Source organism: Lepidochelys olivacea (assembly GCF_965140295.1).
Source record: "Lepidochelys olivacea isolate rLepOli2 genome assembly, chromosome: 9".
Lineage (NCBI taxonomy): Eukaryota > Metazoa > Chordata > Testudines > Cheloniidae > Lepidochelys > Lepidochelys olivacea.
The window spans coordinates 67,250,347-67,276,040 of record NC_140419.1 but is presented as its reverse complement, the minus strand read 5'-3'; the positions used below and the strand labels follow the sequence as shown (position 1 = coordinate 67,276,040).

Sequence of the window (25,694 nt, the reverse complement as noted above, 5' to 3'; positions counted from 1 at the left end):
CAGCAGATTCCTCTCGCACAGCCCTCACCTCACAGAGAGGCTTCAGCACCCCAATTTACTAGTCAAATGACCTGCTTTTGTCACCCATTTTGCAGTCACCCTTACTGAATGTCTGCTTCTCGCCAAATGCTCAGCCAGGGTCTGAACAGCCTTCCTCCAGTGAGGAGGAAGCTGGTTTCCAGGAGCATTTTTCACCATATGAAGTCTCTCATCCTCAGACCCCAATTAATAGAGGTCCTAGAAACAGCACCTCTTGCTACTCTCAGGATCCTGCCCCATAGTGTGTAAACCTGTGGATGGCACCACCTATGACCTTCCCACCACAGTGGCAATACTGGGCCCCGTGGGCATCCTGTCCTCGAGACCACACTCACTATGCCACCTCAACCAAGCCCAACACCAGCCTGGCACCACAAGCTCACAAACCTGCCACTGATGCCAGTCACCAGACAGCACCATCACAAGTGCAGAATCAGGCACGACCTGTCTCGAACCCAGCAGACCCAGTTATGCCTGACGAAGCTCTGCTTCCTCCTCCCCCCATCATCTTTAGATGACTTCAAAATTTCAAGACCTTTTCAAAAGAGTGGCCAGTGAATTAAGAAAAGGAGTACTTGTGGCACCTTAGAGACTAACCAATTTATTTGAGCATAAGCTTTCACTTTGAAGTGAGCTGTAGCTCACGAAAGCTTATGCTCAAATAAATTGGTTAGTCTCTAAGGAGCCACAAGTACTCCTTTTCTTTTTGCGAATACAGACTAACACGGCTGTTACTCTGAAACCAGTGAATTAAGAATTAATCTGGAGGAGGTTCCTGAACAGCAGCATGAGTTAACGGACATCCTGCGGCTGCCGCCTTCTTCTAGAATTGCATTGCCAATCAACCCAGCCCTTCTGGAACCTACCAAAGCCATCTGGCAGACTCCTGCTGTAAGCTTTACCTACCTGCAAATGAGCGGACCGCAAGTACTTCATCCCTTCCAAGGGCTCTGAATTTCTTTTCACTCATCCAGCACCTAATTCGCTGGTAGTTGATGCAGTCATCCAAAAGTACGAGCACCGGTAGCTCCTCTCCACCCCAGCCGATAAAGAGAGTAAGCTTTTAGATCTGCTTGGACATAAAATATACGTATCTTCCACCCTACAATTTCGAATTGCTAATTATACGGCCATTGTGGCAAAATATGATCACAAAAATTACAACAAAATGGTTACCCTCGCCACCATAATCCCAGTGCTGGAGCAGGGCAATTGGTTTTTAGCCCTTGACCTACAGGGCACCTATTTTCATGTGACAATACATCCAGCCCACAGACGCTTCCTTCATTTCACCCTCGGCTCGACTCATTTTCAATACAGGGTACTATCCTTCTGCCTACCCACTGCCCCTCGTGTTTTTCCAAGCTCCTGGATGTAGTTACTGACCACCTCAGGAAGCAAGGAGTCATAATATTTCCTTACCTAGATGACTGCTTCCTCAAAGCCTCAATGCTCGACGAAGTGCTTCGATTCATGCAACTCACCGTTGATTGTTTCCTATCCCTCGGCCTATAAATAAATAATGACAAATCCACATGAATTCCTACCCAGCACCTGGAGTTTATTGGAGCACACCTCGATTCCCGGATGGGAATAGCATCTCTCCTGTCCAATCGCTTCAACACCATAAAGCAGCTGGCAACAGAACTTCTCAACAGTCCTAAAGTCACCGCTCGAGACTGTTTACGAGTACTATGTCACATGGCCCTGTGCATTTTCGTAGTCCAAAACGCACAACTCTACATGAGGTGCTTCCAGGCTTGGTTGGCCATAGTTTACAGACCCAATGTGCATGCACTAAACAAACCCCTATCCATACCTTTCTGAGTCAAAGACTGTCTCCTATGGTGGACAGTTCCCTCCAACCTCTGCTCTGGAGTCCCCTTTCTCCAGGAGGCTCCATCCATCATAATGACTACCGACGCATCCCTCACAGGGTGGGGTACTCACATGTTACATATCGCAACCCAGGGGCTATGGACTCCAATGGAAACCTCCCTGCACATAAACATTCTGTAACTTTGAGCTATGAGCAATGCCTGCCCCTTCCTCCCATTAATCTGGAACCAACATGTACGGATAATGACAGACATCATCGCTTGCAAGTTCTATGTAAACAGACAGGGAGGAGCTCGCTCTCATTCGCTTTGCACAGAAGCTATGAAACTCTGGAACCTGGTGCCTTATGAACAATATCTGGATATCAGCCGCCTACCTTCCCAGGGCTATGAATACCACAAAGGATGAATTAAGCAGACGCTTTCCCTTGGACCATGAATGGGAGATAAATGAAACGATCATCACCAACATATTCCACATTTGGGGCTACCCAACCATAGACCTCTTTGCAGCTGCGAAAAACACGAAATGCCCTGAATTTTGATCCAGAGCAGGACTGGGTAAACACTCCCTGGGAGATGCATTTATGATCCGTGGCTCTGGAACTTACTCTATGCTTTTCCCCCGGTCCCGATTCTCCACAGAGTTCTGACAAAAATACAAACAGATTGTGCCTTGATTGTCCCAGGGTAGCCCAGACAGCCGCGTTCCCATTCCTCACCAGGATGTCAACTCGACCTCCAATCTCACAGCATCTCATCCGAACCTCCTAACGCAGCAACATGGCCGATTTCTCCACCCCAATCTGTCCATGCTTCACCTCAAAGCTTGGTTCCTACATGGTTCTCCCAAAACAAACTAGCATGCTCTGACAAAGTTCAAAGAGTGCTCCTCTATAGCAGAACACAATCTACTCGCACCACCTATCTCTGAAAGTGAAAGCGATTCACACAATGGTGCTCAACTAAACAACATCGTCCTAGTTCTGCACCTCTTTCGCTCATACTTGACTACCTATTAGACCTCAAGCAATCGGGCCTTTCTTTCAGCTCCATCAAAGTCCACCTAGCTGCTATTACAACTTTTCATGACAAGATGGAAGATACCTCTGTTTTTGCTCATCCAATCACCAAGTGTTTTCTCAGCGGGCTCCAATCCCTATACCCAGACATTAAACCTCCGACCCCTCCGTGGGACCTTCACTTAGTATTATCTTGCTTAACTCAACAACCATTCGAACCCCTAGCTACTTGCTCCCTCTTACACCTTTCTATGAAAACAGCATTCTTAGTGGCAATCACTTTTGCCAGTCGGGCAGGAGAAATAGCAGCTCTCATGGCAGACCCACTGTATACCCTATTTTTTAAGGACAAAGTTACCCTTCAATTACACCCCAAATTTCTTCCAAAGGTGCATTCGTCACTCCGTATCAACGAGCTGAAACACCTACCAACCTTTTTCCTAAACCACATGCAAACTCTTTTGAATCCACAGTGCATACGTTAGATGTACGCAGGACTTTGTCCTTGTATTTGGATAGAACCAAGCCCTTTAGGAACTCTTCTAGACTCTTTGTCTCCATTACGGAGTGATCCAGAGGGACACCTGTTTCGACCCAGAGACTTTCAAAATGGATTTCTGACTGCATCCGATTCCGTTACGCCTCCAGCAGACATCAGAACTCACTCCACTAGATTAGTGGCTACCTCTGTGGCCTTTCTACGCAAAGTTTCCCTGACTGACATCTGTAAAGCAGCCACTTGGTCTTCTGAACACACTTTTGTTAAGCACTATGCCCTTACTCAGGGCCCCCTCTCGGATACATGATTAGGCAGAGCTGTTTTATCTACTGCATTTCCACCCAATCGGAAGTCCCTACCTCCTTGAGATACACCCCTTTTAAGTCACCTAGAGTGGAGCACCCACAGGGACAGCTCTCGAAGAAGAGGAGGAGGTTACTCACCCTGTGCAGTAACTGATAGTCTTGGAGGCGAGTATCCCTGTGGGTGCTCCACTACCCACTCTCTCCCCTCTACTTTGGAGTTGGGGTAGCCTTCATTGTAGAGAAGGAACTGAGGAGACCAGTCGCGTATGCGTACTATTAAGGTATGCTCAGAATGGGGGGGGCAAGCTCTGTGCATGCATGACTGGTACGAGTACTGCTGTAAAAATATCCGAGCGAAGGCGCAAGGACGCACCAACACCAGGAGTGGAGCACCCACAGGGACACTCATCTCGAAGAACGTCAGTTACTGCAGAGGTTGAGTAACCTCCTTCTATGCATTCTTAAGTATACATTCTTAACATAAATTAATATTCAAGTGTAGTACTTATCAGTTGTTGGACTTTTGTTCAACAGTAATACGAAGATTTAGAAAAACTGCAAAAAAAGGCCTCCAAGAGGAAGACATCTTCCTACTATAAATTACATTTTGTTGAATTAGAGTCAGTCCCAGTCATGGAGAATCCGGAAAAGCGTTTTTGATGACAGATTTAGAAGTAAACCCAGAAAAGCATGTATTAAACCTGTCTGGTCGTAGCTACAAAGCTAATGTCTTTATGGTAATTACAAATCCTTAAAAATACATTATCTTTCTGGATGTTATATTGCAATGTGTGGTGTTATTGAAGAAAGCAATGATTTGTAAACAACCCTTGGCAGAGAGCACAGAACTTAATTTTGTTTAAATAAAGGAGACCAGCATTAGAATGCATGTGCTGTAGCAAGACTGGCAAGCAATAGTAGCTGTTTTGATCTATGCACTGGAGTGTTCATGATTGCTTAAGTATTAAGTGTTCTGTGGATATACAAATATGATAGAGAAAGAAGCAACGACTAGAGAAAAAAAGATAATGCACTAGGATAACTAAAGGTGAAACTTCTGAATATGTTGGTGGGTTTGACAATTTTGCACCAATAAACCAAGGACTACTCTTTACCATGTTGCAATAAATATTAACTTTTTGCTATGCCGAGAAGATACTTAGGGTTGTGTGACGTTGCCATGGCAAAAATCTATTTCATTGAAGGGGGGAAGAGGGGGGAAGGAGGGTTATTTTTAGGCTTGCAGAAAGTTCAGGTTCTGTTTTTGTTCTGCTCTGAATCAGCGGAGTGAGGTACAGCAGGAATAATTTCATCTGTAACAGAGCTTTCTTAGTCAATGCTTCCTTCACCTCAGCTGCTTACTGTGTTCACTTTATATGGCAGATGTTAATTATTACATTTTTGTATATTCTAAATGATTCAAAGCCACAGTGTTTGTATCCAGCTCCAGAACACCTCTTAAGTTTGGGCCAAAACTATACTGTACATATAAATAGCTATAAAACATACTAGTAAACATTTAAGGTAGGATTTTCAAAATTGCCTAAATGATTTAGGAGTATAAATCTTGTAAATCAGTGGGACCTGTGTTTGTAATTCATAAGTGGATTGAAACCCCCACCCTGAGAAAATGCTAATTTTTATCAATAAACACATAGTGCATGTACTTTATAGAGGGGTCTTGAATTTTAATATTTTTAAGACTATTTTGTGAGATTAAAAACACATTCTCACACCTCCAAAGGAACGATGTCTCTGCTTTCTGAACCAATCCTCAGAAAATGGGGGTTTATTGACCTCTTGCATCATCTACATTTGAGAGCTCTACTTCTAGGGTCAAAGTGAAGGAAACAACCGCCGATACTCTCCACTACCTGCCCATTCCCATACCATGTCCCTGCTCTCATCATTTCACATCTGTTCCTCAATTTTCTTCCACTTTTAGTCTGTATGCTTTTCTGTTTTTTATCTTCTCTCCCCTCTTCCACTTATCTGTTCCCTTCTGCCTTTCCTTTCCCCTCTGTTCTTCTCTTCCCCTCTTCTGTTTTTTTATCTACCTTGTGAACTTACAGCTTCCCACCCTGCAAAATTTGAGGTGTGTAAGAGCTTCCTGGATATCTTTCCAGACTGTTGCATCTTGCAATACCTCTAATTATTGCTACACTTTTTGGTATGCCTGATATAACACATCTGGCAGAGCTGGGGACAAGTGTTGGAGTGGTAGCGTTGGTGATGTTGGAACACCATGAATAAAACTTCCCAGCACGTGATTAAGACCTCTTTTTGTTGAAGGGTAGGGGAAAGATAGACTTCGAGTAGTGTAGTCTCTTTAGAACTAAGTATTAGAGGGCCTCGTTACAGCTTTGGTACCAAACAACTTTGTGGTATGCGGTGGTATGAAAACAAATATATATGTGTGTGTATATGTATATGGGGTGGGGGGTGAGAGGGAAACTGTTAAATTAGGGCAAGACTGTGGTCCTCCTTAGTCAAATTGGTGAGCAGTTACTCTCAATTAATGCCGTTGACATTGATCACTGATGTGAGTAAAGAGTTCATAATTTGGTCCCCCCTTAAGTAATAAGCCTGCTTTGTGCACTACATAAAGCATTAATTTGTATTTTATACCAAGTTTCTGAATCTCTCATATTGGTTTTGTTCACACTATAATTAGATTTCTCTTAGTTTGTTTTTCTTTCCCCCTAGAAAACTGCAGGAAAGTTTAGCATTTTCTTATCTCTCTCTTTACAAGAAAGCAAAATTGTTTTTTTTTGAATACTTAAATATTTTAAATGGGAAATCTCATTCTGTTACTACTTTAAGTTTTTCAGTGCAATTTACACATTTCTGCATATAAAGACGTACTTAATTGGCAGTTTTGTACTTAATATGTTACCTAAAGATGTCAAATGTATTTTTTTCCTGTCTGCACTATGTATTTTTGTTGAATGCAAACTGAAAAGCACATGAGTGACAAGTTAGTTCTGCCAGAGCAATTATGCAGTATTTAAAACCATTCTGAAACTTGACTTATTGTATATTTATTCATACTGCAAATGCAGAAATATAATGTGCAAAGCACAGTATCTATTCTAGTTTTAAAAAACATCTGACAAAATATCTTAAGGCCACTGGACAGACATGTATTTTATAACTGCACTGTGGTATCTTAGGAATTAGAGATAAAAAGAATCCATGTGGTCATCTAGAGTCCTTCACAGTGCAGAATTGTTTCCTAAAGTACGTTTCTTCATAATAACTTGTCTAGCACACTTCTAGATGACTGAACCCATGGGACTTCCACCACTGTCCTTGCAAGAACATTTTTACCATTTAATGTAAAGAGTACCTACTGTTTCAAATCAGTTATAGATAGGTACCTACAAAGAATAAGGGGAAAATTGTGTGTGTGTGTGTATATATATATATGCACACATATGCATACTATGCTTAGATGAACAATACAGATGGTTTGTCTTTTCTTTTTGTTTTTCAAATCAGATGGCAACTATTGCGTAGTTTTACTTGGTATAATCATGGAGCTGATAATGACATATTTCAGTTTATGGAATATTATTAAAACTTCTATATGTAGTTTGTTGTGTCTTAAAGAAGGTTGATCTTAAAATCTGACCATTTGTGTACAATACTATTATGAAAGCTCAGTAATCCTTTATCGTAAATGTTGTTGATCTTTACAGTGGGGTCTATTATAATCTTCTGGATTTGCACGGTATTGTGCTAGGCTTGAGCGTTGAGCTGCTCCATTATAGGGATTTTTTTGTGATTGAGTTAGATTTAACAAATAGGGAGGAATTAACATTGCCTGTTATAACTTTCATTGCCCTTTTAAGAGATGAAAGTGTTAAAAAAATAATTAAATAAAACACATTGACAAAACCTATTACACTGTGAAATAACAGATAAGGAGTTTGATTGTCTAAGAAGGAACAGATGCTAGGAATTAAGGAGCTAGGAGGGGTTGGGGTCAGACAAAATAGTATATACAGAAGAAGAGATCTGGGAACTGGCATGCAGGTAGTTAGCACATTTGAGTTGCAGGGCAGACAAATTCCATACAGAGTGAGAAGGGGGAGGAGTGAACTGTTTACTATTGGTTTAAACCAGAAGTGAGACAAATAATTCTGCAACTGGAAGTACTGCAGTACACCTGAGAGGTGCAATATTTTAGGAGTAGATTTCTTCTGTCATCCCCAGTCTGCAGTGCATGAGTAGATGTGGGCAGTGTAAAAGCTGTGTGAGTGTGTAAAGTGGGGGTGGAGTTCTGAGAGACAGAACAAAGGCCCAGCAGTTGGAAAGACAGGATAAAGCAGAGATGCCTTGTGTGGACTGCTCTTATAGGCTACTTGGAGAGAGATGAGATGGAGGATTCAAATGGAGAGGCCAAAGCAGCCAGCAGAGATGGTGTACTTCTGAGCTTTTATTTTGAACAACTGATTTCTGATTCTTCTAGCCAGATAACCCTTCCCTATTATCTGAGAAACTTCCACAGAACTTCACAAAGCAAAATAAGTATAAATCAACACTCCTCCACTGAAGATTACTTTAAGACTTACCCTTATCAACAGATGGCAAGAAAGTGGATGAAGGAACTAAAGGCCTTTATTGTTAATTCTTTTGGTAAAAAGTATTAGCCCATAATCAATTTTCCAAGTGTCACAACTGGTCAGTGCAGACTGTATAAAGCCTAAGGAAGGTGTTTAGCTATCCTGGTCTGGTGGTTATTGATAATGCAGACTTCACACGTCTCTAGATAAGTAGCCTATAAAACCTTTGGTAATTATCTGATACAACTGACAATCAGTTTTACCTCTTGTAGGCAACTGTTAAAGTCACATATCTAAAAAGTGGAAGGTTTAGCTGTCATCTCCATTGTCAGGTGATTATTCTTCAGTGGGAATGAGGCATTGGAAATGGGACTCATCCTCTGGCAATATAATTAAACCATACCCACAAACTACAAAGTGAACAAATGAAGTATCTGTACTTCAGTGCATACCCCTGTCATCTGTTTATCACTGCCATTCGCTTAGAGGGGGAGAAAAAAAGGCTATGGTAGGATGTTAGAGGAACATAGTTGAAGACCAGACGGTGAACCTTCCCTGGAGTGCCTAGTCAGGTCTCTGATCTTCAGCTGTTGCTTGTCTCTTTGTAAGGATCCTTGACTCACTCCTTTCTGAATGGGTTTAAAGGCGTACAGTTCTCCGTCCCCCCACCATATGTTGTGATATCCACTGCAAGACAGTATGCCTAACAACCAGCACCTGTGCTTGCTTGCTTTCTGAGGATAATGTCAGTGTTTTTACCAGTAATCTCACAAGTTTTCTGAAGCAAGCACATTTATTCTTAGAGCAAAAGCATTACAGAGAAAACATTTAAAAAGTGATAAATGACCCTAACGCACAGTAAAAGCTTACAGTTGGTCACCCCTACCTCCAACATCAGGCTCTGGTAGGTGTCAGTCTTTCAGAACCTTCAAATGTGTTTGCTACCTTGGATACTAATTCTTGTCAGATTTCAGATCAAGAATAAGACCCATTTGGGATAATCCAGGCTTTCTTTTTTTTTTTTTTGGTCGGGTCTCCTATAACACATTATCACAAATCAATGGCCCTCTTCTCTGGCTGAAGCTTCAAAAGGCTGTGTTTTTGCATAACCAGTGTTGGGAAATCTGCATTTATCAGCCCCTGGTGATTCTAGATTCTTAGGACCCTCCCTCCCCCAGTGAGACAGGAACACACAAATACACATACCTGTTTTGATACAAAGGTGGATAAATATTCTATTGCTCATATTGTTTGGTCCGTGTCAATATATTGCTTTTTGGGGTTTTTTTGTGTGTTAAACGTAAAATACAATATGGTTCCCAAAGGTGCTGCATGCAGTTGTAATGTGTGACACAATTCCTTTCTCCTGTATTGGGATAACAGTCCTATAGAGGACACTTAGAGACAGAGCGAGAGACAGAGCATTGATGAACATCGGAATGGTTATGGTAACATCTCCAGTTAACGATAAATGCACCTGACCATCGTGGCTACAACTGAAAATTGTTTGGCTCTTGAGGCAAAGCTCTTGACTTTTATAGTGGATCTGCAAAGGGGAAAAAAAATCTGAGAATTCTGTTTACAGCCTTTTCTACTTTTATGTGAGTTTGTTATGAAATGCTCATTCTCCTTACATTCACTTTGTAATGCCACTGTGTGTGTATGTACACACGTGCACACATACACTGTAGGGAGAGAGCATGTATGTATATGTTGGTTAAAACTTTAAATATTGTATTACTGATCAGACACTTGGAGGTATCTTTCAGAAGCAATCCTGTAGCTAACATGGCAGGTGGAAGTACGCAAGAACTATAGAATCATGCACTAATTGTAGTATTTAATATTAGCAAAGTGCTTCAGTTATGTGTAATCAATAGGTCTACATGCATGTACTTATATATTTTCGGGGCTGCTGGCCATTACCTTAAAAAAAAAAAAAGGTATAACTACGTGTTTACTTAAATACACTGGAAAAAATATGGTATTGCAAAATAAATTGGATACTTGCAAAAGCAAATCTTAAGTTTGCTCTCCATTCCAAATCCTATAGACAATGGGAGTTGTTGATGGGCAAAGGCATCAGGATTGGGGCCTTTATGGAGAAAATCATTAAAAAATGAAATGTTTATAAAAACGATGTGTTGTGTTCTGACAGTCACTTTGTTCAAAAATGTTTAATGCTAACCACATAAGTTCAATAGTAGTAGTGATGGAGTTTGTTTAGTGAGGGTTTGGATGGCAATAGATGCTTTGGGGACAGTTATGGTGAGTTTCTCTACTTGATTGATGGCTCCAATATCCAGGTGAATCATATCTTGAGAAGAGGGGAGAGGACGTAGATTCTTGAGCTCTCAGCATGCAGTATTTAAAGGTTAAAACAAAAGGCAAATGTGAGAAATATTTTTGAGTAACATTACCTCAGAAAATGGCACCTTTTTCTTTATTGTTGACCCATATATTAATATGTACTTTTGTAAATCTTAAATTACATAGAACCCTGATTTATGGACATTAATGCAGTAATCTTAGTCTGTTTTATTGAATAGAAAAAGGCTTTGATTTGTTAGTGCTTAAATATTGCCCTGTGGTTACACTTAAGTAGTTGTTTCTCTAACCTCCTTTGCTAGGTGCCCATTTTTATTTTATGTATCTATATGTACATAACGGTCACGTTCTTCTTCTGTCATGTTCAGGAATTATTTTTTCTTGTTTTTGCAATCATCCTTTTCGGGTGGGGTTGCCAATTTTGTTTGTACGTATTCCTGGAGGTTTCATCACACGATGTAATGTTTAATTAAAGATTAATCTTTAATTCTTCTTTGAGAGGTGTCCCTGTGGGTGCTCCACTCCAGGTGTTGGTATATCCCTGTGTCTTCGCTTGGAGATTTTTACAGCAGTACTCGTACCGGTTGCGGACGCGCAGAGCCTGCCCCCCTGCTCTGAGCATACCTTAATAGTACGCATGTGCGACCGATCTCCTCGGTTCCTTCTCTGACATCCACGGCCTAAGACAGAGCTCAGCAGACTTGTAAGAGACTTTCTCTCCCTTCATTCACATACCTTCCCTGTTAGTCTGTTTGTTACCAGTAGTACTTAGATACCACTTTTCCTGTCTTTTTCTCTCTAAACCAAAAAACAACAACAACAAAAAAATTCTTTGTTCCTGTCAGTGGCAGCTGCTTCCGATATGCCTGGCTCCCCAGGCTTTAAGCGCTGGTCTAACTGCAGTGATGCCATCCCTATTACAGATGGCCATTCACAATGTATAAAATGTTTGGTGGACTCCCACGTCCCCCCAAAATGTGCCCACTGCAGCAAGCTTAAATCCAGGGCATGTAAGCACAGGGAGCTGAGATTAAAACTTCTCCTTCTTCAGAAATCTTTAGGGTCAGCTTCAGACCCAGTCGCCGACTCCGTAGCCACCCTGCCTCAAAGAAAGACCAAAAGATTTTTAAAAAACCTGGCACCCTCTCTCACCTGCAAAGAGTTCTTTGTGGGGCAAGACTTCTCCGGGCAGGTCTACAGCCTCCCTCCCTGTGCTGCCCCAGCTGAGCACTTTTGACGTGTCGGGCTCCTACGGCGCCACATGAAACCTGCCTGAGCTGCGGCTGTAGCACAAAGCTCTGGTGCCGAGGCTTCAGGCTTCCAGTTGCCTTCCTCTCTCGTGGCATCGTTTGGCACCATGACGGAAGCGGTGCCGACACATGTTGACGTGCCTGACACACACAACCCCCTCCTTCCCCTCAGGCTATTCCTGCTCTCCCAGCCCATCTTCCGCTGAGCTGACTGGCAGTGAAACAATGTTCAGGACATGGTTGCAGAGGAACCTTTCTTCACAGCAGATTCCCCTCGCACAGCCCTCACCTCACAGAGGAGCTCCAGCACCCCAATTTACACAGTCAAGGGACCTGCTGGTGTCACCGATCCTGCAGTCACCCCTGTTTAATGCCTGCTTCTCTCCAAATGCTCAGTCAGGGTCCGGACAGCCTTCTTCCAGTGATGAGGAAGCTGGACTTCAGGGTGAGTTTTCACCAAATCAAATCTCCCATCCTCAGACCCCAATCAATAGAGGTCATAGAAAAATTACCTCATCCTACTTTCAGGATTCTGCCCTGTGGTGTGTAAACCCCTGGATGGCACCACCCATGCCCTTCCCACCACAGTGGCAATGTTGGGCTCCATAGGCATCTTATCCTTGAGACCACACTCTCTGTCACCATAGCCAGGAGTGACACCTGCCCGCCACCACCAGCTGACGATCCTGCCACTGATGTAAGGGACCAGGCAGCACCGTCACAACTGCAGGAGCTGTCACGACCTGCCTCGAACCCAGCAGACCCAGTTGTTACGCCTGATGAAGCCCTACTTCCTCTTCCCCCATCATCTTTGGACAACTTCTCAAAAGAGTTGCCAGTGAGTTTAGAATTAGCTTGGAGAAGGCTCCTGAACAGCAGCATGAGTTAACGGACATCCTGCAGCCCTCTCCTTCTAGGATTGCATTACCAATCAACCCAGCCCTTTTGAAACCTGCTAAGACCATCTGGAAGACTCCCACTACAAGCCTACCTACCTGTAAGCGAGTGGACCGCAAGTACTTCATTTCTTCCAGGGGGTCTGAATTCCTTTTCACTCACCCAGTGCCAAACTCGGTGGCAGTAGACACAGTCAACGAAAAGAACGAGCATCAGTTTCCCCACTCCACCTCATCCGACAAGGACAGGAAGCGATTAGATCTGCTCGGATGTAAAGTATACGCATCTTCTATGTTACAATTTCGCATTGCTAATCATACTGCCTTTCTGGAAAAATTTGACCACAAAAATTTCAACAAATTTGTGGACTTTATTGATGACATTCCGGAAGAAAAGAAACACAATTTACAGCTCTAGGTTCTGAGGGACAAATCATCTCACATTTTGCTCTTCAAGCGGCCCTTGATGCAGCCAATACTGCAGTAAGATCTACTGCTACAGAAGTTGTCATGCACCGAGGTTCGTGGTTCTCCTCCTCTTCCTTTCCTCGAGAGGTCCAGAGTACTATCGAAGATCTTTCCTTCGACGGCGACAAACTCATTGCCTCCACGATGAATGACATACTCCATTCAATGAAGGACTCAAGGGTAACTCTCCGGTCCCTAGGGATTCAAACCCCTACAACCAGAAGGTGACAATATAGAAATCAACCTTACCAGCGCCCACAGTACCCCACATACACCCAGCAATTCCATAGGTCACACGAGCAACAACAAACAGCAATAGCAGAGACCCAGATACCAGGATCACTGCCCCAATTCCTTGACAGCATCTCAATCCCCTCCAACTAATAAGCAGATTTGAAGCCTTAGTCAGGTGTATAGAAAACAACGTTCCCACTTCAGTGCTTACACCCTATGTCCCTATTTTTGGACACCACCTGTGGCCATTCTCCCATCAATGGCAAAACATTACCACCGTCCAGTGGGTTATGGAGGTCGTCACAATTGGCTATTCCATCCCTTTCATATCCTTGCCTCCTACCCATCCACCCTCCCCATCACTCTTCAGGGACCCCTCTCATGAGCAACTGCTCCTCCAAGAAGTACAACACCTTCTTCTATTGGGAGCAGTGGAACTTGTGCCCAAAGAACACAGAGGGAAAGGGTTTTATTCCCATTATTTCGTAACCAAAAAGAAGACGGGGGGATGGTGACCAATCCTTGACCTCAGGCGGCGCAACAAATTTATTAAAAAACAAAAGTTCAAAATGGTTACTCTCACCACCGTAATCCCAGTGCTGGAGCAGGGCAATTCGTTTTCAGCCCTCAACCTACAGGACACCTATTTTCATGTGACTATACATGCGACCCACAAATGTTTCCTTCGTTTTACCCATGATTAACCCATTTTCAATACAGGGTGCTACCCTTTGGCCTATCCAACGCCCCAAATGTTTTTTACAAGCTCCTAGCTGAAGTCACTGCCTACCTCAGGAGACAAGGGGTCATAATATTTCCTTACCTCAACGATTGTCTTTTCAAAGTCGCAACACTCGACAAAGTGCTTCGATTCATGCAGCTCACCGTCGCTTGCTTCCTATCCCTCGGCCTACAAATAAACAAAAACAAATCCATGTTATCTCTGACCCAGCACCTGGAGTTCGTAGCAGCACACCTTGATTCCTGGTTGGGATTAGCATCTCTCCCGCCCGACCGCTTCAACACCATAAAACTACTGGCCACGAAACTTCGCAACAGTCCTCAGGTCACTGCTCTAGACTGTCTACGACTATTGGGTCTCATGGCCTCATGGACTTTCGTGGTCAAAAATGCACAATTACACATGAGGTGTTTGCAAATTTGGTTGGCCACGATTTACAGTCTGAATGTACACGCTCTAAACAAGCTTCTATCCATACCTTTCCCTATCCATATCAAGTCCCTGCCTCCTTGAGATATACCCCTTTTAAGTCACCTGGAGTGGAGCACCACAGGGACAGCTCTCGAAGAAGAGGAGGAGGTTACTCACCCTGTGTAGTAACTGATGTTCTTGGAGACAAGTGTCCCCGTGGGTGCTCCACTACCCACCCTCCTCTCCTCTACTTCGGAGTTGGGGTAGCCTTCATTGTAGAGAAGGAACTGAGGAGACCAGTCACGTACGCGTACTATTAAGGTACACTCAGAGGAGTGGGGGCAGGCTCTGCGTGTGCGTGACCAGTAAGAGTACAGCTGTAAAAATCTCTGAGCGAAGGTACAGGGACGCACCAACACCAGGAGTGGAGCACCCACAGGGACACTCACCTCGAAGAACGTCAGTTACTGCTCTTGCTTCAGACTCCAGGACAATCCTGGAGGGTTGGCAACCATAATTTTGGTCCCTGATTTTATTATATTTGTCATCTAATCCAAAACAGTGCACACAATCATAACTAGTTTTGTACAAGTTTAAACTGCCGGAAATTTGACTGAGAAGGCTTGGGGCCCTCATCCTACAAACACTTAGGCATGTGCATATCTTTAGTAATGCAAGTAGTTTAATAGAGTCCGTTAGATTAGGCATGGAAATAAATTTATACATACAAGTAGTTGCAGAATTGAGGTCTACATTATTTAAGAGTTAGTTTAAAGGTAAACTACAAAGCTTCAACAAAATCTCTCCTAAACTCAGAAATAGCTTTTGGTGTGTTTTTTAATCCTTTCCTACCTCTACAGGAAAATTCTATGTAACTCGTATGTAACTCATCCTCAAGCAGTTGTCTATATTTGTTCATATGGTGTTAACTCTTCTCTTTTGTCTTCAGCTGTTGCATAGACTCTTCATTGCAAATTTGAAAGAATTTAGATTTCTGTAAATGCAGCTAAAAATTAGGAAAACCAAGCCTTAACAGCCTCTACTGGGGCTACTGCTACATAGTAGGAAGAAAAAAAAATAAAATCCTCTTCAAAGAGGTGCACGTCATCACCAGAGTAGTAGTACTTTGTGTCTCGGAGAGCAGGAAGAGAAGTTGCCAGCGTATCTAGCGGGTAGGGAAGAAGTCAAGATGCAGGGAAGCATTGGGGGGGAAGAGTGGGAAATGTGACGGACGGAAATGAAGAGCAAATTTTTCAATTTGTTTTGAATATCATAGGAGTTTGTTCTTCATTTCCTTCTCTCTGTCACATTTCCTCCTCTTCCCCTGCAAATGATGCCCTGAATCTTGGTTTTCCCCAATTCCTCTATGAAATTGTATAGGTAGGTTTACAAATTCTATAGAAAGAATGTTTGATGTGTAAGTTATTAAATTTTGTGAGGTGTTTTACTCACACAGGCCGTGAAAGGGTTAATATGGGCCTGAAAAGCTGGGTTAACCTGCCTCCTTATATCAGGAGAGCTACAGGCCTAATTGGAAATAAAGCCCAGCTGGCGGAGAGCAGGGCTTGTTTCCCTAAAGAGTTGGGTAAGCCTCTGTAGAGGAAAAACAAAAAATGGAGGAGAGGATGTGGGGAGTTACCTGTGTCTCTGAGAAGCAGCCTGAAGTAAGGCTGAGAATGAGGAAGGAGATAAGAGCAGAAATCCTTTCCCAGGGCAAGCTGGAGGACAAGCTGGAACGGTGCTGTTCTGGTGGGTCCCAATTGAGAGTGCCAATTCAGGACAAATTGCTTAAAGCAGGGCAGTTACAGCCCAAGGCTGGGGTTCCTTTGCTATTAAGGGACACCAAACCAGCCACAACAGAGAGGACTTCGGTTTTACCCCACTGGCTAACCACAAGTCACACAAGCAATTCCCTTAGACACTTCAGTTTTCCAGTATCACCTCCAATGCCACTCATTATGGGGATGAATGGTTATGAAAACCTAAACCCCAGTAAAAGAAAAAAGGTTCTCTTGATCCCAAAGGACCAAACCCCAGACCTAGGTCAATATACAAATAAGATCTTACCCACAAATCACACTGTTTCCACTTCTTCAGAATCTAAAATCTAAAGGTTTATTCATAAAAGGAAAAAGATATAGATGAGAGCTAGCATTGGTTAAATGGAATCAATTACATCCAGTAATAGCAAAGTTCTTGGTTCAGGCTTGTGGCAGTGATAGAATAAACTGCATATTCAAATCAAGTCTCTGGAGTACATCCACAGCTGGGATGGGTCATTCAGTCCTTTGTTCGAAGCTTCAGTGTAGCAAAGTTCCTCCAGAGGTATGAAGCCGTATTGGAGATAAGATGGAGATGAGGCAGCTGCCTTTTATAGTCTCCTCCAGGTGTAAGAACACCTCTTTGTTTTTACTGTGGAAAATTACCACAAAATGGAGTTTGGAGTCACATGGCTACAGGTGGTAGCCATTGCCCATATGCTCTCTTGAATGTCTTCAGGAAGACTTCTTATGTGGATTGGAGTCTTCCAAGGTCTATTGTCAGTTAAGTGTTTCTTGATTGGGCACTTAACATGTAAATTCCTTTTTCAAGAAGCTGACCAAATGCTTTAGTAAGGCTACTTTAGAATTAAAACACATTGATATACAAGTACATAGCCAATATTCAGAACTTCAGCTACAAAAAATGATACACACGCACACACAGATAGCATAATCATAATTAGCAAATCATAACCTTTTCCATAGACACCTTACATGACAACCTTTGTACAATATTTGCTGCTGATATATAACTATGGTTGCACCAATGATCTATACAGTCACAGGTTACGTCAGTAATGTCACACAAGCTGAATGTGTGAGGAGTAGTGGGCCTGTCCCTGGATTGTTGTGTGGATTGAGGAACAGAAGCACAGTCTAAAGCACCAGAGGCATGCTTCTGACAAGATGGTTGCCAGCTGTGAGACCGTTTGGGTTGAAGGTGTGGCTGTGCTTATATTTATGTTGGATTTTTGGAAAAAGACTCTGAGGCCACAGAAAGGGCTGAACACTGTATAGTGGTCTGGCTAGAGGGCAAAGTCACTCTTATGTTCAGCAAAGTCCAAATGAATGTGGGGGAAACTGAGATAAAAGGTGCTTCAATGATACATCCAACCAGAAGGAGGGGGCATGCTGAGTTGACAACTTTGCTACAAGTTGTGTAGAGAAAATTCTATATAACACATTTGTTTTCATCCCTGTTCAATTGTATAGTCTCTCTTGCCATCCTCCACCCTCACCCACCTGTCTCTATCAGGCATTTAGGATAGAGATGTTTTAAGTTACTTGACTTTTAGAAAGTTATTTTTCTCTTCTATTAAATCCTTTGACAGCTCTCGGTTTACTAAAGACATTTCAGAAAGCTCATTTTACATAAACATTTACATAAGCACTGATAGTAGAAGTGGCATGCAAACCATGTACTTATGTCCCAGTCTCCCATATTTATATAGTTGGATGAAGAATAGACATTTAGTAGCAAAGAATATTTGAAAAACTAAGTTCATTTAAAGAGATACAGTCAACTAGAAATCTAGTCAATTAAATATATAGATCTCACACACACACTCTTTCTGGTGCTGAACTTGCCATTTTGTGTATTTTTGAAATCATAGTTCCATAATGTTTTTTTTACCTCCCCCCTGCTGATATGTAAAAGACCCACATAAATATATGGGAAAGTGACTGACCATGGTGGGGAAACAATAAAACTTACTATTCATAAGTGCTGTCAAATACACAAAGTAAAAATATCTTGTGCTTTGGATAGTTTATCTTCAGTCTTTCAGTTACAGTATTTTTAGGTGTCATTTGTAACAATGGTAGGTAAAAAAAATTTCAGAATGAAGTTTGCTTTTCAAGTTGACATTTACTTCAATCTCTATGCTCCTAAATAGCCAAACCAAAAAGCAGATCCTCTAAAGCTTTTTACAAATGGCTGTGGCATGATGTATGGTGTCAAGGTTCCTCCCCCACTCTGAACTCTAGGGTACAGATGTGGGGACCTGCATGAAAAACCTCCTAAGCTTATCTTTACCAGCTTAGGTCAAAACTTCCCCAAGGTACAAAATATTACCCCTTGGACAGGCCGCTACCACCACCAAACTAATACTGGTTACTGGGGAAGAGCTGTTTGGACGCGTCCTTCCCCCCAAAATACTTCCCAAAACCTTGCACCCCACTTCCTGGACAAGGTTTGGTAAAAAGCCTCACCAATTTGCCTAGGTGACTACAGACCCAGACCCTTGGATCTTAAGAACAATGAACAATCCTCCCAACACTTGCACCCCCCCTTTCCTGGGAAATGTTGGATAAAAAGCCTCACCAATTTGCATAGGTGACCACAAACCCAAACCCTTGGATCTGAGAACAATGAAAAAGCATTCAGTGTTTTACAAGAAGACTTTTAATAAAAAATAGAAGTAAATAGAAATAAAGAAATCCCCCCTGTAAAATCAGGATGGTAGATATCTTACAGGGTAATTAGATTCAAAAACATAGAGAACCCCTCTAGGCAAAACCTTAAGTTACAAAAAAGATACACAGACAGAAATAGTTATTCTATTCAGCACAATTCTTTTCTCAGCCATTTAAAGAAATCATAATCTAACACATACCTAGCTAGATTACTTACTAAAAGTTCTAAGACTCCATTCCTGTTCTGTCCCCGGCCAAGACGACTACAGACAGACACACAAACCCTTTGTTTCTCTCCCTCCTCCCAGCTTTTGAAAGTATCTTGTCTCCTCATTGGTCATTTTGGTCAGGTGCCAGCGAGGTTACCTTTAGCTTCTTAACCCTTTACAGGTGAGAGGAGCTTTCCCCTGGCCAGGAGGGATTTCAAAGGGGTTTACCCTTCCCTTTATATTTATGACATATGGCTTCAAAACTCAACCAGAATGTTACACATAAAGGAAGATTTATCTCTTTCTGAGGCATAGACCTGAAGACTGGAGAGTTCAGAAACTAGATGATTGGTATGTCCATGCCACAAGTTTTATGTTCTGTATGTATGAGATTTTAAATCATTTAAATCATTGACGTTTTTGACAATGTATCTGTTACTATTGATTTTCCAATTTTGTGCTTTGCCGTTCAACTGAAAGTTGTTCTTAATAAATTCCTATTGAGCATTGTGTTGCTCTGTTGAAATTTATCAATTATACTATGCACACAAAGATCTCTTTCATAAATCTGAGCAAATTTAGAAAAAATCAATGTATTATGAAAAATAACTTTGTCATAAAAATCAGTTATCCATATTTAAACTTGATAGCATTTAACCAGCAACTTCTTCTTTAGCTATAAATGAACTGGGAAAAAACTGAACCAAACTAGAACTGCATTAAATTAGTAAAGTGCATTGCAAGCCCTGTATACGCAAGTGCCGTGTTAAGATTTTAATACTCTTGCACCATTTCATAAAGTTATTAAAGATGAGGGAGATAGCATTGATTTTATTACACTCTGAGATCAGTTACTTACTGGCCAAATGAAAATTACAATTAAAATTGCAATATGTTATATTAATTGGTGGTATATTAGCAGTTCTGATAGTGTAGTATTATCATTTCCGTTCTTCAATTCTTTAATAATTTAATGATTCAGACTGACACATTTGCATAACTTTAAAAAATATTTCCAAACTGTAAAACTATTTATTTAAATGCATATTGAACTTAGTCTCACTTTTATTTCTTTCAATTTACTACATTTGAAACAACACTTACCTTGTAAGCATTTCTGCCAAATTACATGCTAATGTGGGAGAAAGGGAGACTGGAATGACCAATCCTGATGGTGTTTGAGCATGAAGCAGAGTGGATTTGAATAGGATTCTTGCTTACAGCCTGGGGTCTAGGTGTGGAGCTGTTTGGAAAACAAGGACCTTATGTAAATGAATCCTCTCCTTTCCTGCGCATGCAGTGACGACTTCCAAGATTTCCTTTTATCCCTGGATTTTGCCCATGGGGGGCAGTATGTGTGATATTTTTATCATGAAATAATGAAAGACTTACATAGGAAATTGCATACAAAGCAGTACATTAAAAGATAATGTTATGGCTGCAAGGTAGAAAATGCCTGAATTAAAGCTAAATGTGTTACCTTAATTTGATCTCCTTGAGAATACACTTTATTAGAGGTTTAATTACACGATCATATATTATTTATTCTACGAGAGTCATGCTCTATTTAGTGCATAGTCTAATGATGACTAAAGTAAAAGGTTGCAAGAACAGAAAGGATGTTTTCTTGTGTTAAAGACACTGGGCTGGGACACAACAGAGGCATGTTCTGTTCTTGGCTTTGCCACAGACTACCTATGAGATAGTGGGCAACACCATTACAATGCACCTATGCAACAAGGATAAAATAAGGTTGCCAGGGCAACCTTAGTTCTGGCTTTTACTTACTTTTGAGTGCTTGACTTAGGAATCTTCACTTTCTGTTAAGTCATTTTTGCATGCAATTTCCTACATCTCTCTGAAAAGGAATTAAAAAACAAACCCCAAAACCATAATTACCCCTATGTGGGCTATCAGCAGAGTTGGAACCCAGAATGTTTGGGCTAAAGGTGTAATTGGTAGCAGGTACTGTGGTGTTACTCTCTGTAGATGATGAAGTTTAAGGCCAGAAGGGACCGCCAGATTATCTAGTCTGACCTCCTGTATATCACAGGCCACCAACACCACACACATCTAAACCCAACAACTAAAATTAGACTAAAGTATTACAACCCACAGGTGACTAGGCTATTTAGAGAACAGGAGACAGTGAGGTGTCCCAGTGCCCGGAGTAGGATTGCCAACTTTCTACTCACACAAAATCTAACACATTTGCCCTCCCCCACCCCTCCTCTGAGGCCCCACCCTCCGTTTACTCAATCGCCTCCTCCCTCTGTTGCTCACTCTCCCCACCCTTACTGACTCTCTCATTTTCACCTGGCGGGCTCGGGATTGGTGTGTGGGAGGTGGTGAGGGCTCTGGGGTGGGGGTGGGGATGAGGGATTTGGGGTGCAGGAGGGGATGAGGGCTCCGGCTGGGGGTGCAGGCTTTGGGGTGGGCCTGGGGATGAGGGGTTTGGGGTGCAGGAGGGTGTTCCGGGCTGAGACCGAGTGGTACGGAGGACAGGAGGGGGATCAGGGCTGGGGCAGGGCTTAGGGGCACAGAAAAGGTCAGGGGTGCAGGCTCGGGGCGGCTATTAGCTCAGGCGGCTCCTGGAAGCAGCAGCATGTCCCCTCTTCAGCTCCTAGGCGGACGGGCCGCAGTTCCTGGCCAGTGGGAGCTGCAGAACCGGCGCTTGGGGCAGGTGCAGTGTGCAGTGTGGAACCCCCTGGCTGCCCCTACACATAGGAGCCAAATGGGGGACATGCTGCTGTTTCCGGGGGCTGCGCGGAGCCAGGGTAGGCAGGGAGCCTGCCTTAGCCTCACTGTGCTGCTCATCAGACTTTTAATGGCCCGGTCAGCAGTGGTGACCGGAGCCACCAGGGTCCCTTTTCAACTGGGCATTTTGGTCAGAAACTGGACACCTGGCAACCCTAGCCCAGAAGCATCCATTAGATGGGATGCAACACACTTTGCCAGTTTTGTGCTCAGCTTTTTTTATGCAGCATCAGTATTTTGAGAATTGGCTATCCTGGTTTCTCTTCCTGGCTATGGAAGGGAGTGTTTTTTTAATGTTTAAAGATAGCACAGCCTAGCACATGCATTCAGAAAGGGAAAGGAGTAATTAGGGGCTCCCCTTTATGAACTGCAGCTTACCACCACTATCCTGTTTGATGAGCAAATTCTGCCAGCTAATGCTTTGCCTACTACTCATCTGTTTTCTCCCGTGTTCCCATGCGGGAACATTTTGGCTGCATCCCTTGCATTCCCAGAAATGCTTGGAGTCAAAACCTGGAGGACACTAATGAGGGCTCTGATAGTGGAGGGACAGTTCTTACTCCCACCGACTCCACTGCATGGCCACATAAGCCCTAGGAACAATTTGGCCCTAATGATGTGTTACTAAAGTGTATTTTCATATGTTTGTTTTGGGGATTTTTTTACTTCCCTTGAAATAAGATCAGCTTTACTGACTACATTTCAATAGGTATTTGTTCTAATGTTAATGTACTGTAAATCTGCCTCGAAGCACTTCTCTACAGTGAGAAGTGTAAAGAGAATGAGAAAAAAAATAATCTTCTCATCTGCCACTATTTTCCTTGTCTGTCATCTTTAAAAAAAATCAGTGATCTATTTCAGATGTAGCTTTTATCTTATAGCCCAAATAAGACATTTCTCAGTTTGAGAAGACAGTGACTAAATCTCAGCTGTCCAGGCTTTTTCAACAAATACCTAGCTGCTCAGAAAAACACTTACATTGATTCTTGACTTACACAGTCTTTTCTGCATTCATTGGCTATTTAACATAATGCAGCATAAATCTGTGGCTCATTTTTAAATGTATTTGTTCATCTAAAACTTGCACCTGGCGAGCCCTACCTTGTTCAGTGTGCAGTTCATCACTGTGCAAAAGGCCATCCCAAGATTGTGGAATGTCAGTGAGTGGACTTAATTTGTGATTAGGACTTGTGTCTTTATTGTGTGCAATGATTTAATTTCACCCTCAGAGCATTCGTAGTGTGTCCAAAGAATCAAGTATGCTCATTCTGTGTTTGTGTGTGTGTGCGGCCATGTGCATGTCACTCACACAACCTACGTTAAATCTGAATCTTGGTAGGAGAATCAAAAGTAAGTGTACTACAGACTTACAAAGTATGAATCTCAAAGCATTATAACATGGCCAAATCAAAACCAGTGTTTACTGGAACATTCAAAAAGTATCTCTCACCCATGATGATCAGTTTTCAGCCAAATTCCTACTTTGACTTTAAAACCATATATTACTAATATTGCACTAGAGCAGTGGGATAGGAAGGTCATAGATTTTATTTTATTTGAACTCAACTCAAAAATGGCTGTACTATTTGTTTCTGATCAGGGGTCAAAAATCATGCTCTGACAAAGTCTGTGACAAAGACAAGACTTTCAGCCTAAGAGATTAAAAGTTCTGAGAGACTGAAAACAGGCCTTAGAATGGAAGCTATTAGGAAACTTCATGTTATAATGTCCCAGTCATACTGATAATTACTTGTTTAGACAATGCTTGATTAATTGTCACTGAATGTAAACGACTGTTTATTATTGTTTGCCTGTTGCTGGTAATCAGTTGGATTATCTGTAGTTAAGGCAATGATTTAGTTATGGAGCTTGTGGAAGTCACAGAATCAGTGACTTCCAGTGACCTCCAGGACTTCAGCCTGAGGTGGTTGGGAGCTACAGGGTCCCTACAGCCTGTGGGGACAGGGAGCTGTGGGGTACCCCCAGTGTCTCTGGCAGCCCCCCGGAGCTCCAGGCTGCCATTGGTAGTGGGGTACCCCATAGCTCCCAGCTGCCATGGGTGGTGGGGGAACCCTGAGCTCCTGGCTCCTGGCCCTCCATGTGGCGGGGGTACCCAGCAGCAGCAAGGAACCCCCGGAGCTGCAGGTGTCGTGGGTACCTCACAGCCCCCAGCTGCTACAGGCAGCTCCTAGCCCCTGCATAGCTGCCCCACTTCAGGCAGTGTGAGGATCTGCACATCCCTATTTTGTTAGGGATATTTTTAGTAAAAGTCACGGACAGGTCACGGCTTCCATGACTTTTTCTTTTTTGCCCGTGACCTGTCCGTGACTTTTACTAAATATTCAAGACAAAATCTTAGCCATACCTCTGAAGCATAAAACATAACACTAAAGATAATGGCGACAATGGCATAAATGTACCCATTGTGGAACGCCTGTCAGTCGAGTTCCACTGGGGATTAATTCAGCCAAGTTAGATGTTTTTCCTATGTAGGACTTCAGGACTGAGTTTCATGTTGTTTTATTTTGTGGGTCTTAACTTGTTAAATAGTAAAAATTATAAAGGAAAACCCACCTGAAAATAATATTTGTTTGATATGTTCTTAGCTCTATTACCTAACTGTTATAAATACCTTGAAGAAGGTGCATTAAATAAAGATATTATTTAGTGAGCCCAGTATACAGTGCAAAAGGCAAAGATTAACTTCATTAAATCAGTCTTCTCACTGTTTCCATCTGAGCAGCAGGAGTGCCTAGACAAGTAGATTTCACTGCATGCTTTCTCTTTTGTTGTCATTGGCAATCCTTAAACTATATTTGGTCACCCCAATAACACTTAACAGAATTCAGTTGATCAGCTTTGTGACACAGTGCTGTCCAAGATTTTTAACAGTATGAGAATATACTAAGGTGTTTAAGTAGTCCAGTAAAATACCAACACAGACTTAGTATAGTATTTTTATTCGTGCCACAGAACCCAGCTCTGATAGTCTGAAGGGAAGATAAATTTTTAGCCATTTGAATTAACTCAATTTTACCTACTCTGTGATGATGCAACACTGAAAAATAAATCTTTTTTTTCTTGTTAAACCCTTTGAAGAAATAATTAAACTTAGTTTACTTTTTAAATTTAGTGGCTACGGAACTGAATTTAGGTGTTTTTTTTCTTTTTTCTTTTTAAAAAAAATGGGTGGGAGGGGACTTTTGTGGAGATGGTGCGGTAATACATTAAGACCTGATTTATACTGCATACCATTACTAAACATTTTTTGGTCTTTAGTAACCAAATCAGTATGAATTAAATTGCTTTCTAATTGCCTCAATATCCTATATTTTTAAAAACCTGTTTATGGAGTGTACTCATTCTTAACAGGGTAAATCCTTAAAGCTGAAAGGCCTGCATTAAAATGAATATCAGCAGGGCAAACCTGTCATCTGAGGATTATAGAATTATAACTTCTAACAATTTGCAGAATGAGACAAAAAAACTGGAGATTTTGTGCACATATTTATGTATTCTTTTAAAATAAATCCTTGATTTCATTTGCAGGATATGCTGTAGCTTAGTCTGTATTAGACAAAGCACTAGATGTCAAGGTGGGTTAAAAAGCATTTACAAATTCATCTGTGATAGTAATGCTCATCGATGAAAAAGTCTCTGAAAATAATTAT

General features: G+C 42.1%; 1 protein-coding gene and 1 long non-coding RNA gene across 2 annotated transcripts in view; one reads left to right on the top strand and one right to left on the bottom strand.

Annotated features, from left to right (window-relative positions):
* Positions 1-25,694, top strand: part of DIAPH2 (diaphanous related formin 2) — an 813,565-nt gene that overhangs the window by 375,689 nt on the left and 412,182 nt on the right. The window lies entirely within an intron of this gene.
* Positions 13,173-19,410, bottom strand: LOC311526125. Its single transcript, XR_014712951.1, has 3 exons — positions 19,275-19,410; positions 14,271-14,357; positions 13,173-13,424 (listed from the first exon to the last, which is right to left on the bottom strand). It is a non-coding gene; the product is annotated as an uncharacterized lncRNA (long non-coding RNA).